The 13,837-nt window shown below is 28.6% G+C and overlaps 1 long non-coding RNA gene across 1 annotated transcript; it reads right to left on the reverse strand.

The window, feature by feature from the left end:
• Positions 1-5,433: 5,433 nt before the first annotated feature.
• LOC147810075 (uncharacterized) lies at positions 5,434-13,426 on the reverse strand. The gene is made up of 4 exons (XR_015434269.1): positions 13,267-13,426; positions 11,355-11,453; positions 7,469-7,800; positions 5,434-6,501 (listed from the first exon to the last, which is right to left on the reverse strand). It is a non-coding gene; the product is annotated as an uncharacterized LOC147810075 (long non-coding RNA).
• Positions 13,427-13,837: the final 411 nt, after the last annotated feature.

A 13,837-nucleotide genomic window follows, 5' to 3' on the forward strand; every position in this document is an offset into this window, starting at 1 on the left:
GGTTTTAGAAAAAAATGTGCTCAATTATAAAGATTTTTATTTTAAAAACGAATAAAAAGGAACGAGAGCTGAAGATTCCAATGATTTTAACGGGAAAAGGTATTTGTTGTACAAAGGAAGTGATAAATAAATTACGAATTTTTTTTTCAGTAAGTGACTAAAAAATTTTCATAACTGGATTTCAAAAACGTGGCGAACTGAAATTAATCTCTTTTTTTTTTGCTTGAAAAAGAGAAGGAAAAGAGGGGGTGAGACAAAACTTAAATGATTACGTTATTTTTAGTGAAAAGAAAATTGCTTGGAAAAGTTTCAGGACAAATAATTTTAAAAAGGACCATCTGTGCACAGGCCACTTGATTTTTCTGACATTGAAAGATTCGCCATGAAAAATACTAAAGTTGTCGTCGCAATTCCCAGATTAGCATATGAGCTTTACTCATTTATTTTCTTCACAGCTATTGATGGGTTTTCAACGGGTCGCGTTTCCTCAGTGATTTGATCAAGACGCGAAAGTGGATAAACATAGGTCCAATTTTATTTCCAACTTGATGAGAAATTTAGCTTTAATTTATACTATATTATATGGAGATAACATTTAACATTATAATTTATACCATATACAATATTAAACATTAATAATTTATACTAGACTAATTTATATTCCAATAACTGCCTAGAACTCTCGTTACTTTTAATAGTTTATATTCAAAATATTTCAGACAGCGTTAGATTTTTTATTTATTACATTTTTGAAAATAAGGCACCTAAACTTCCTTCGTTATTTTCAATAATTCGAAGTAAATGTAATAAGCGAATAAAAACAAATGCGGCACGTAGACATATCTTTATAGAACTTTTAGGACATTTTATACATTTAAATTCACGATTAACATCAGTTTTAAAGGATATTGAAATTAACTTTAAAAATTCTTTTGATTTTATATAAAATTTACTGCGATCTAAACCAAAGATAAACCTTATAAATATTCTGTAAATTTACAGGATTTGCAAACTCAAAACACTTATAATTTTTGAAATTTTATTTTTCTGAGAGATTATGCCCATTTCAGCATGTTATAAGCAATTTCAATAAACCCGTTCTTAAAACACTAAGATTATTAGAGCGTATAATAAAGCAAACTACATTCTCTTAGTATCTGTCGAATATTATGTATTCGACAAAAGTCATCCAAAAAGTTATTTGCATATAAAACTTATTTGCAAAAAGTTATGTAAAATCCTTAATTCTTCCAAATAATATTCTAACTAAAATAGTAAAATCTACGGGAAAAATTTAAAAATCCAATATTTTCATAAGTTAAAAGAAATTAGATTCTATAAAGTGAAATAGCACGAAATCATTTCCATTTAATGGTTTTTAAACACTATTTTCGTATTCTTTAGAAACAAACTATTCTCGAAGAAGTTAAAGATTTAGCGTTAGAACAATACTAAAAACAGTAAATTATTAAAAGCTTTGTTTCACACAAATTACCGTAAATAATTAATCTACGAAATTACCGTTAAGGCTGCTTCATTTAATTTAGCATAATTTAACACGATTTTTAGCACTAAGGAATAGTTAAATAAATATACTTCAAAAAACACGTGGTATTTTTAAAAATGGCCTTTGGAACTATGACCCAGAAATTTAAATTCAGATTCATAAAAATTCAAAAATGAATTTCAGTCTTAAAGCATCGAATTTTCAAAAATCAGAGAAAATGTTTCAAAATCCTAAATACAAAGTGTAATAGCATTTTTCACGAAAGAAAAATTTCTAACCTCTGTTTGCATTTATAACGTTTAATATTTTTATCAAACAATTAGGTTTGCTGCTAAAATAAATAAATTTTTAAATCTTTACATTTGAATTAATAATGCAATGTAAAATACACTTAGTACATTTAAAAAGTGAATAGTGTTTTTATTATGGAATTAACATATGCTGATATACTTTGCTTTTTAATATAAAGAACATTTAGCATTAGTAAACCAGATCATATTAAGCGCCATAAAACTTGTTCTCTACCATGCCGAGTATACTGGTTTTAAGTGGATTTTAAGTAAATCTTTGTAATTTTTCTTCAAATTTTTTATTTAGGTTTCTTACCGAAATAAGAGTTTGTGCTTAAGTATCTATAAAAGATCATCTGTTATCGCGATCCCATAACATAACGCAACAAAAATTTGTTCTTATTTAATAAAAGACCAAAAATAAACTAAACGTAAGTTTTATTTCTGTCCAAGACAAATTACAAACTTTTACAAAATTTAGCATTTTAACGAAATCAAAACAATAATTCAATACAAAACACTAAAAACATTCGCCACTAAATCTATTTAATAAAAAAAATTAAACCAATATTACATTTACTATTTTGTTTCTATACAGTTGGAGATTTATAAATGGCTAATTATATAAGTTAACGTTATTGTTTATTTAACTATTTTATCTGAAACTATTGTAATAAAATTTTTGAACATGTGATTGCAACATTTTTAAATAACAAAACTTAAAATATTTATGACAGTTCACTTTTAAAATTTTGTTCAGTTAAGTTTAGCCAAAAGTTTAAATTTTATTTCGCAGTTTTGAATTTTTATCTAATCTCATTCAATTAAAGCCAAAATTGAAGGAATCATTTTGAAAAAGGGGTTTCTTCAATGGATCCAAATTGAAGAAGACCCTTTTACAAAATGACAGATTCAACCTTAGGCTTAAGCTACAATAAAATTTTGTTCAGTTAAGTTTAGCCAAAAGTTTAAATTTTATTTCGCAGTTTTGAATTTTTATCTAATCTCATTTAATGAAAGCCAAAATTGAAGGAATCATTTTGAAAAAGGGGTTTCTTCAATGGATCCAAATTGAAGAAGACTCTTTTACAAAATGACAAATTCAACCTTAGGCTTAAGCTACTATAAAATTTAGAATTTTAAACTGAAATAAATTTAAGAAAAATATAAATTAACGTAGTGAGTATAATTTTTAAGAGTGTTTTACTATTAAAAAAGGTCTAGTTTTCAAATGTAGAAAGTTACAGAACAAATAAAACTGCATTGTCATACACAATTTTAAATTTATAATTAAGATATATCGGAAAATTTAGTAATCCAGAAAACAAAATGATTAATTTAGAAAATTTAAGTTTATAATAGTTTGATAACTGGTTTAAAATTTAGTATCTTTGAAAATTCTAAAAAGATAATAAACTTGTTCAGCGACCTTTGGTTTAATATGAAACAAACTACAGGATAAGCCAGTATTCATCTTTTAAAATAATTTATACTAGGAGCATTTTTAGTGGCGAAATGTGTACAAAAAGAGTGCTTTAAAACTAATATTCAAGACACATTACTCACCAAATACTTATATATACACAATATCGTTGACATCAACATTAAATATAAATTGAATTTCATACTATTGTAATACAATACATTTGTTATTAAATACACATTGTTTTAAAATAAACTAATTTAAGAATACAGTTTGAGTCACGTAATCTAACTGATACAAGATATTTAAGAAAAACATTTAGCTTTAGGGTAACAAGAATTAAGATTTCAAAACAAAATTTCAATTCGTATAAAAAATTCGCATAAAATTTGCTTATTACATTTAAATCTTTTATTTATTTGAAAGACTTGCGTAGAATTGAAAATTTAGAAAACTGTTAAATGCAAATACTGTTAAATTACTCCAAATTTAGAAACGTTTTGCCTTAAGACACTCCAGAAATTTGTTTATCGTATTTGTTTATCGTATTTATTTGTATAAAGTTTTAAAAATTAAGAAATTTTAAACTGTCTCTGTCGAAGTTCATGTTTAATAGTAATATTAAAGTAAAAGATTAAATCCTTATATTTTTCCTTCAATGTTACTTCAACTCTAAATAAAATTATCAATAGTTTTATTATAAACTTTGGAGTCTTACCTTGATTAAAAATCGCAACACACATTTGCCCTCTTATAACTATAAAAAATTTCAGGAATCCAGATTTCACCCTCTAGAGTTGTTTTAATATGTTTACGAACAAATAATTTCTGAAAATTTTTATATTTTAAATTTTTTTAACTTAAACACTTCGGTTTTATAAAAAGCTCCGTCTACTCAAGTTAAAATTTCTTAAACTGGAAAATTTAAAAAGGGTTTAGTTAATAGTAGAATTCTACTTAAACTTTTGGTTTAAAAGTATTGTGCATATTGACTGGAGCTTTGATTTCGTTACAAATAGTTTTGTATTGGCACGAAAGCTGGTATTATGAGATTTAAGGGGCTGCAGACGCAAAACTATGTTAATTGAGCAACTTTTTACATGACTTTTGTGTTAAAGCTTATGTAATTTCAGACAAATCTGGGGCTTTCATTGAAAACAAATCTCTTCATATTTGCTTTTATTTAAAGTAATTTTTTCGAAAGAGTTTCTTTCACATTTCAGATTCTATAAAATATTCATGTCAAAAACAAAACTAGTAGAAAATTAAGTCTGGCTAGAACTAAATGGAAATCTGGTTTTGTATGTAAAATGGACTTAAAGGTTTGAATGAAGCTATAGTTATAAAGTTATCTCAGGTGTAATAAGCGCAATTCGTAAGTTGTAAATTTATAATAATTGCCATTAAAATGACCTTTTTACAGTGTTTGAAAGTTAGGTTTTACTTTAAAGATTTTGCTGTAACCTTTGAAACAAAAATTCTTTAAAAATTTAGTAATTCAAAAATTTGATTTTTATTAAAAAATAATATTTCCGGTTAAGTTATGAATTTTTCAGCTCAGTTTCTATTCAGTCTAGTCCCAATTATAATTTCACTTTTATTCAAAAAGATGTTTAGTCTTGTACTCTATTCTTATTCTACTACTGAAGCAGCGAATTAGTATTATGGTTAATGTTAAGGTATGTTACGTGATTATTGAACAGTTAGTCATTATCTGGCTACTCCAGCAGCAAATAAGAATCATTAAAACTCACAAATTTGTGATAGACTTTAAATGTAATTTATCTTCTATTTACTATTAGTAATTTGACTAGACTAAATAGCTTATTACTTTTACAATATTAGCTACTTGATAGAATAAAATTTTGATATTAGTTTTGAACTACGTTGAAAATTTTTGAGACAAGTAAGCATTTTTATGGAAAAAAAATTTTATTAAATTTTTTTTTCAAACTGCAATTAAACCAATATTATTAAATCTTTAGATTTAAGCTAAATCACGCAAGAGCAATTCTTTAGAAGTACTTATTTTCGAATTTGTTATCTCAACTCATTTTAGTTAGAGCACGTAGACTATTAAAAACTTTTAATTATATAATTAAGCTTAAAAGTAAAAATCCTATTTAGGTTTTTACATTCATATAGTCCCCCCCCTCACTTCCACCCTAGGGATTTTAGAATTTAGTAAAATAAAGAGTCATAAGCCAAGTCCATTTTTTTTCCTAACTGAAAATCAGTTTTACTGTGAAAGCAGACAAATTGAATGTTTTATAAATGCCCTAAAATTGTTTAGTTAAAAATTCGCTCCATAAACTTGGTACCGAACGACGTAAATATAAGGCCAGTTTCTGATATTCAAAATCAGATACTTCTGAATTATTAAATATAACTTTAAAAGCATTTTTATTCTGTTTTGTGCATCTGCAAAAATACCAAAATTTCCAGCAAAAACTTTGTGAATTGCTTGACATTTTAAATTTAATTATTAATTGTTTTCCGAATCACACCCTTTTTAACTTAAAGTGGAATCAAGAAGAAAAAAAACGCTAATAAAGAATTACAATGAATGTTTTAATTTGAAAGCACTGAATTTTATTACTTTCACAATAAGAATGCTAATTGCTTCTAATTTTTGTGTCAACAATCTAAATTTGGATAAGTTCGGCGAAATTAACACTTAATTAAGCAATTCCGAAGACTGAGTGATCGCCCGATGTTTTCAATTATACTAGCGCAAAGGATAACTTGAAAGACAAAATACCTGAGCTACTTGATGAGGAAATTAGCGTACTTAGAGATGCTCTCTATATGCCCTATATTTTTTATTATAAAATGATATTTTTGCATCTAACAGTATTTGCTTTTACCAATATTTATTGGAATCTTGTAATTTGAAACATTAAAGAAAATGCTTAAAAATAAAAAGTTAAAATTTATGAACATCTGTTTGCTCCTTGACTTTCGATAGAGTTTAGGAATATTGTAGTCAAAATTTAATTGGAATGTTTTTAATTATATCTTGCTTAAAAAGAATTCTTAAGGCTATTTATTAGAAAAGTAAGATTGAAACTAATATCAAAGATCTAAAATAACTGCATAAGTCAAGATTAACATGTGTAGGCAATTAATGCGAAAAGTGTACAAATTAGGAACATTCCACAAAATATAAAAAGAGTTCTTGACCTGTATAGAGTTCTATTTCAGTTTGTTGCATTCGATGCTCATTTTCATGCAGGGAACTATGGGTGTTCATTCCAATAGAAGTGAGGACGGTAATAATTCTGAAAAAACAAAAACAAAATCATCACTTTCATAATTAGAGATAAAATGAGCGTAAATACTTTGACAAATTTCCTTCAAATATTACTGAAGTGGTATCAGAATAACAGTTTAAAACTTTCGTTGCAAACTAATCTTAAAATGAAACTAAAATGGCTATGGAATTAACCAGTCAATGTAAATTGATTTAAATTTATGTTTCAGTGAGAAAATTTTTTCAACTGGCATGAAATTCAAGTTCAATAATTAATATTTATTTAGAACTCTAAGATATAGTACTTAGAAAAAACAAATATTTAAATTTAACACAAGTTTAACAGTTAAAGTCTGAGACGTAACTAGATTTAAAATATTGTATTATATATTATAATACTTTCAAAATTACCAACAGAAACTCGAAATTCAGAAGGCATAGTCAAACAGAATTTGAACAGAATAAGAATTTGTATCTGGGCTATCGTGGTTTCATAAACACGATGGTAGAGTAAAATGTAAAGCGAAATATTTTGCGTGCACAAAACATTCGTAAAAACTTGCCTGTAGCCAGATTTTATTTAACTTTCATTAAAACAATCTTAAAAGTCAGATTTCCGTAAATAGCAAAGAAAAAAACTGACTTCCACTTTCAAATATAGATTAGTGTCTTAAATTTAATAAATTCAAAAACTACTTAGTTTTATTACATAGTTTTAAATATATATTTTAGAATACGCAAAAATTTCTAGTAAAAGTTTTTTTTTTTTAAGATAAAAAATTAAATAAAGCTTGCCATAAAATTTAAGACTCATACAAGTAATTTTTTGAAAATCCGTTAAATGGTTTCTCTTATGAAAAATAAACACTGAAAATATGCAATTTGCAGAGTATTAATTTCATGCTTAGAAATTGACAGCCAAAAATAAGAGTTTGCGCCTAAAGAACTTAACTAAACAAATATTTTACAGAATAAAATACAGCTAACATACACACCAGTAAGGCTGCTCGTTCCTTCCATTCTTTGAAATTCAGGCATCCGGTGAGCAATAGTCAGGCTGCTCGTTCATTCCATGCTGTGAAATTCAGGCATCCGGTGAGCAATAGTCAGGCTGCTCGTTCATTCCATGCTGTGAAATTCAGGCATCCGGTGAGCAATAGTCAGGCTGCTCGTTCATTCCATGCTGTGAAATTCAGGCATTCGGTGAGCAATAGTCAGGCTGCTCGTTCATTCCATGCTGTGAAATTCAGGGATCCGGTGAGCAATAGTCAGGCTGCTCGTTCATTCCATGCTGTGAAATTCAGGCATCCGGTGAGCAATAGTCAGGCTGCAATTAAATATTAACTATGATTACTGGGCTGTAAACCACTTACATTAGTGAATGAATGCATTCAAAGCGATTTTTTAAAAAGTGAAATTTTCAGTTTAAAATGTTACGGTAAGCATTGTACGGATTTTCTACAGCCAGCGCACTAAATTATTGTTCTTAAATTTCAGATTCAGTTTAAAAACTGAGCCACATGAAAAAAACGACCCAGTTAAAGAGAATTTTGTTTGACGATTCAGTTGTTTAGCAACCAGGAGGCTGATCAAATTCGTCCATTACTTAGCATTGGAGAGGAATTTTACAAATTTTGCCATTTAACAAATTAATAAAGCTTTCCTTAAACACCGCAGAAAATCTTAATTCACAGAAGCTTTTCTAATGATATAAATTTTAAGCGAAGAATTAATCAGATCATAAAATTCACGAAACCCAACCCATTTTCTGATCTCATAAGTTGCTCTTTATTACACAATGTTCTAAAAACGCCACATTGTCTGCTTATTCTTATTAGCCAGAAAAATAACTTTGTTTCTCAAGATCAAGATTTCTTTAGTTATCAAGAGCATAATTAAATAAAAAATTTCTGCAAATTCCTTCTTATTCTGTTTCAATCTATGTATAATCCTTTCTTAATAGTGTTTTGAGAGTCTATGCGTTTAAACATTTCGTCAAAGTTATGATCCTTTATGAAGTAATTTTATATTAATATAATAAACATTTTATGAAAATATTTATAAATATCAGTTTTACAATTTTCAAAGTCAATTACGATATTTACGTTATAGAAAGTTATTTAAATTTTTCAAAACATGCTGTTAAAATAGTGAGACATTCTTGACTAGCAGCACTACGAGTACTTAGTACCAAATAATCTACCCGAAAATTTAATAGGAATTTAAAAAGTCTTGCATGTTACAAGAGTAACAGAGCTAAAAGACTGATTTAAGTTCTATCTCAAACAGAATCAGGAACTAAATCAAGGGATACATTAAAAACCTTTGATCTTTTAATTTTAATAAATTGAAATTCTCTTGTTAATAACTGGTGTTTTGGAAGACGAAGGCTGCAAATGGAAGTTTTGCTAAAAGTGCAAGACAAATCCGTACAAGGTTCTAAAATTTTCTCAGTCAAATAAAGAGTATTCACGTTTATTTAAAAAGCTTTAAAAAGTTGATAACACATTAAAAATATCGATTTTTTAATACTCCATAGAGCCTATAAAAATTTAAAAGTTTTACGATATAAGAATCAAAGTTCAATAAAATAAGGATTACGATTAGTATTTAATCACTATGTATAAAGCTTCAAACAAAGCTCTTGTCGAGAAATACTTTTAGTTAAGACTGATATCCGATTCTACATTTGTATAAATTAAAGGGTTTTGACGTGTATGCATGTCGGACCAAATTATTGAAGTGCGTATGACTTAGTCTGCCTTGCAAAAGAAAAACCAATGTAAATTAAAAAGAAATTCAAAATTTATACATTTGGCATTTTTGCATGATAAGCTACTTATTGCAAATGATTCTCCTTGAAATTAAATTTAGTTTTATCAGTTCTTCAAATTCTATTTTAGGGTTCAAAGCATTAGCAATAGAAGGTAGTTTTCAAGCGAATTTTATCGAAGTCTACAAAAGATACTCTGTTTTTATATTCGAACCGTAGCATTCTCGTGTAAAATAAAAAATTTCTTTTAAACCATCAGAACTCTGCATTTCAAAAATTTCATTTATAGTAGATAGAACTGCTAGTATTGAGAATTGAGGGGCCGCAATAAAACTCGCGGCCCGAAACCAACTACATTAGAAAGCCGTGACTTTGAAGACTTGATTTGCTGAGAAATAGCGCAAATTAGCACGGCCAGTACCATCCCTGCTAATTGCTATCGTATTGTATCTTATTTGACTAGTTTCTAACAACCTTTGTTAAACATTTAATTTTTTAAATTAAAAATTAGATAGTTCATTTTCGTAATATATAGGACCAATAGTATATTTACGTATGTATTTATCCCGACTTATTTTAAAAAGTCATTGCTTTAAATCTGATTCCTGTGGAAGATTTGTAAAATGAAATGCCGCATTTAATGGCACGGCAAAAAGTTTGCGTGTAACCCCAAAAATGGCAGCAACTGCTTAAGTGACATCAAGTTCGGCGAGTTAGTACACCAGTTTTCAGCGTGGTTAAAAGATTAGAATCTGGTGGAAATTGAAGTTAAAAATCTATCAAACAGTAGAAACCCTGAATCATTTTATCTGAGAATTTCAAAGAAATACTGGTGGGAATATAGTTTGCAGAAAAACGCTATCATGAAACAAAAAAGGATACATTAAAAATATCGTATTCTAACAAAATTCTAGACTGCGAACTAGAAAACAATGAATCTTCCAGTAATTTAAAATTTAGCAAGTCTGACAAAAGCAAGAATGAAACATAGACATCAGCCGAAATCTAAAACTTGATATGATAAAAAAAATTTAGCTTTTATTAAAAGTTTTAATTTGTTTTTTTGTGCACTTAAAAATGCGGTTTAATAAATTGCTTATTAACTGTTTTTCTTCCCAATTGTACTAAATCTCAGTTTTAATTCATTGGTAATTCTGTTAGTTTAGACCCAGACCACTGTTGTTCACTCAAATTAAATCATTTGTAGACAATGTTATTGAACCAAGAGTATGACAATACAGATAGGAGTTTGTTGGGCGAACATACACAGAATAATTTTACATTTTAAATCATGTTATTTTCAATGACAAATCTGTAAAATCGATTTGAATAATAAAATTTCGGAACAAAGTTCTTTAACGTTTCACTTCTGACTAACTATTTGAACGCTGTTGCTTAAATTTTATATGTTTTAGGCGTTACTTTGTCTTATAATTCAAAATTTTAAACTAAAAAATAAAAAATTTGCTTGGAACAATCTTCGGTAAAATAAGTTTCCTCAATGAGTGAGTCACGATTTTTGAATGGATCGACAGATGCATAAAAAAATTCAGACCAGAAACAAAATTTTTAAGTTCTTAAGTCTCAAAACAAAAACAAAAAACACTAATCCTGATTTTACAACTAAAATTACTTTTTAGCAGCGAATATTAGTTTCTATCTAAATTCATAGCAGTGTTGAAGACAACCAACATGCAATCTATAGTTTTCATCCAAAGTGTATCGACGTTCGAAAACAAGAGTATTTAATGCATGGTGTGAATAAGCGACAGACTGGTGTAAGCTTCTACCATTATAAAAATTTCAGATTTATAGACATTAGATTATTAGAGCCTTTAAATTCCTGAAAGTTAAATTTGATATTATTGTGAAAAAAAAGTTCCTTTATAAGATTGTTTATGTTTTAAACATCTAATTTAGAGAAATAGTACATCAGTTTTTACACTGTACGCTGATTTCTTTTAGTTCTCCACCAAAACAAATTGTGTTTTTGCGAAGAAATTCTTAAAGTTTAACGTTTACAAATGCTTAGTTTCAAAGAGTAAAAAATATTTGAAGATTAAAACAAATCTTCATTAATAGAAACACAAGAAAATAAAAATACTCACTTTCGTTTTCTTAGATTCCACGAACATCGGCAGATGTATACGCAGGAAAAAAAAAGAAATTCCATTCGTGATTACACAAATCCAGTCAGAAATCAGCACCTGAATGAAGCAACAAAGAGTAACGTTACTTTTAAAAGAAACTAGTCGCCAATATATATAATACACTGATTAAAAAATATATATTGGAGAATCGTAATGGAGAATAGCAGATGAACTTTGCATAAAGTTTAGAAAAATTTAAGTAGATTGCAAATTTAATATGGATATATATTTTGTGTGCAACAAGTTTTATTCATAGTGGTCAGGAAACTAAAATAGATGCTGCTTTTTAAACCCACTGGAACCAGAAAGCAGGGAAGGCCGCGGTTAAGATGGACTGACTCGGTGGAGTGATTTTCTTACAATTAATGAAAAGAATTGCAGATCAAAGATAAATCGGAAGTCATTATGGAGAAATCCTCAGAGGAAGGCATTGGCCCACATTGGGCTGTCTGACCAATTATGATGATGATTATGGCTAGGAAAATAGGGAAATTTCTTCCAAGTCAAAGTTGTAATTATTATTTGAGTACACTAGCAAATTTGAAAAGTGTCCAAAATTTCGCAACAAGACACATTTTTTTGGGTTATATAATAGCTATATATTTTGCTTATATCATTGAGAAAAACATGAAACGATGATAGCCGGAGGGCACAAATTTGATGTAAAATTTGAATATGAATCAGAAGACGGATGGAATTTACAACAAACTATCGCTTAGCCATTATATCTGAGATAGTTATAACCAGGAAACTATTGAATAAACTCATAAGCAGGTCTGAAACTGTTCGTAGGGGGAGTTCCTGTTAAGGTAGGAGTGTTCACAATACGTCCGGGTCACCAATGTGGAGAGTAAGTAGTTAACAACAATGTCACTGTCAGGTATGAAAAGGTACCACAACATAGAGTTAACATGTCTTTTATGCTAATGAATTGGATTTATATTTTTTTAGTGGTAGATACACTACAAGTTTCAATTGTAAGATTTCAAATAAGAAAAATAAATTACTGGAAACTAAATAATATGAGATTTCTAACAAAGATCTTCTTTGTATTAATTACTATTTCAATTAGAAGTACTTAAACTATCGTTAGGGAAGACGGCGCAGTCAGTAAGGTTTTCAAACATTTTGCATGTAAAATAAGGAATCAAAACTCTGCAACAAAAAGAACTGCATGAAAAAAAATGCAACATACGAGTTTAATAAATCGAATTTTCAATAATAAGAACAATTTTAGTTCACTACAAAAACTCTGGTGTAAATTCAGAGTTCGATCTAATAACACGAATTCGAATGCATTTATTTAAATTATCTTTCAAATCAAAACGGCAAATTTTGGACGCTTATCATGTTTACCTTTTCCCGAACAGCAAATTTTGGTTGAAAATTTTGAATCGAAACATTAGACATGAAGCAAGAAATTAGCAAATGAAACAGACAAAACTTTTTAAATGATACTTTATACACTTATTGTTTAAGGAGTAGTGGTTACTTAATGTTTATAAGCACTTAGTTTTACATTTAAAGAAGGCATGTAAAATGTGTTAAATTAGTTTTACTAGACTTTACGCTACACCGGAAGAAGTTATCCAAGCGAACACATTTTATACATTACGTACACATTTTATACAGCGTGTCTGGATGCTTTAAGCATTTAAACGCTATTTAAAAACCCTAGTTCATCAAAATCCTAGTTTAAGAGAATTAAAAATTTAGTGAAATTTGTTTCATTTGAAATTAAATTATTTATTTTAGAGTTACTAAGACTTTTTCAACGACTATGAAGTTGATATGAACATGAACTTTTTTATTTTAAAATCATTTCATACAAAAAATATTGCTGATTATATAAAAATGAAAGTAAACTTACCTGTTAATATTGAACCAACAACAGAAGGTATATCGCACAATTTCAACTTTCTACGAACATAAATACGTGGTCAAAAAACGATTCGTTCGGTGTTGTTGTGGAACTGGTCATCTGAGACCTAAATATCGCATGACGGGAACCCACATAGGAAAGATTGGGTAAAGAACGAGCGAGTGTTGCTCTTTTTATATAAGAGGGTGGATGCTTGGGATCGCATCCGACTGTTCATTTTTGTCACAAAAACCATTTTTCTCTTTAGCAGCCTTCTTGACCCGAAAGGATTGATCTCTGATGGGTTCTCACAGTGGACTGATCATTAAGACATCGTATCACTGGCTGCTGTCAGCGTGTGTATGGGTGACCACTTGGATCAGTTTGTGCTGTATGGGTCCTCATTAAACTGTTCCGCCGTAGCATGCGTCGAGCTACCCAAGCGGGGTCGCCATCCCCTCTGCAAGAGATTAAAATAGTGATAGCATGTCTTCGGAGCATCGTCAAGGATTTTTCCCAGACCGTCGCCAATAACCCATTGTGCAGCTCTAATGCAACGTAAATAAACTACAACTAGAAC

The sequence above is a fragment of the Parasteatoda tepidariorum genome, chromosome 5 (genome assembly GCF_982258835.1).
Source record: "Parasteatoda tepidariorum strain Cologne lab strain chromosome 5, Ptep-v5.0, whole genome shotgun sequence".
Taxonomy (NCBI): Eukaryota; Metazoa; Arthropoda; class Arachnida; order Araneae; family Theridiidae; genus Parasteatoda; species Parasteatoda tepidariorum.